The sequence below is a fragment of the Cyprinodon variegatus genome, unplaced genomic scaffold (genome assembly GCF_000732505.1).
Source record: "Cyprinodon variegatus isolate N-32 unplaced genomic scaffold, C_variegatus-1.0 Scaffold461, whole genome shotgun sequence".
Classification (NCBI taxonomy): domain Eukaryota; kingdom Metazoa; phylum Chordata; class Actinopteri; order Cyprinodontiformes; family Cyprinodontidae; genus Cyprinodon; species Cyprinodon variegatus.
In genome coordinates this window covers 671,907-673,059 of record NW_015150914.1, presented here as the reverse complement: position 1 = coordinate 673,059, position 1,153 = coordinate 671,907, and positions in this window count along the sequence as shown.

Sequence of the window (1,153 nt, the reverse complement as noted above, 5' to 3'; positions counted from 1 at the left end):
CTGACTGGATGATCTGGTGAACTGGAAAGTGACCTGAGATGACATGATGTGAATTGGAGCTATAGAAATAAACTGAATTTAAAATTCAAATACATTTACATTTTTAAACCAGAATGATTTGATATTTAAATATGATTTTCCTTCAACTTTAAAGAGTTTGTCCCAAGCAGTGTTAATTTCGTCAGCTTTTTTTTTTATTTAGTCTTAATCTAAATGACGAAAATCAATTTTAGTCTTAGTCAAATTTTAGTCATTTTTTTTCATTTTCGTAATTCTTTTTCATTTTTGTCATTTTAGTCAACACTGTACATAATAAAACTTCTCCACACACTGCTCCTCTTTTTCTCTATTTTATTTACCGTATATCACACTGTGCAGAATGGAACTTCACACACTGATTCTCTTTCTTACATTTATCCCTCTGCACACATTGAACCTTCAGTCGGCTTGTTTCATCATATCCATAAAGTCTTCATCCTCACTGGTCCCTGCAGGCAGGCAGAACGCCCAATCCACTTTACCACTGAGTTCTCCAGGGCTTTCTGCTCTTTGGAGTCAGGGGTGGGGGGGCATCTCTGCAGCAGACTTCCCTTCCTCCCCAACCTCTGATCTGGCTGTGGTGTCACTGGGTCAGGAATCTATTTAGGAAGGAAGAAATTGAAATGATTAATATCCAGAGTATCAGTAGAAGATCTTTCTTCTATGAAGAGAGACAGACAGATACAGGAACAGGAAGGCACACACACACACAGCCACATGCATGTGCGCCTGCGTACATATATATACATACAGATACATTCGCCCGTACGCGCACTAACACACCCGTTCCTGCTACTACAGGCCCAGCCGTTCCTTACCTTCTTCCATATGGCAGCATGTTTGCTCCTCAGATGTCGCTGAGATTCTCTCTGTTCTTCGCCGCCATGTTGAAGCTTCAGACTCTTTGGTGGCGTCCTTACTGCGGTGTTTTCCTTCACATTGTAAATGAAATGGCTCCGTACATCCAGGCGTTGTTTAACAAACAGCACACCGGTATCCAGTGTTGGGAAAGTTCTCTTTCTACGTGAACTAGTTCAAAGTTCAGTTCACACATTTTAAAATGAACTAGTTCAGTTCATAATTCAAAACCAAAAAATTAACTAGTTCATAGTTC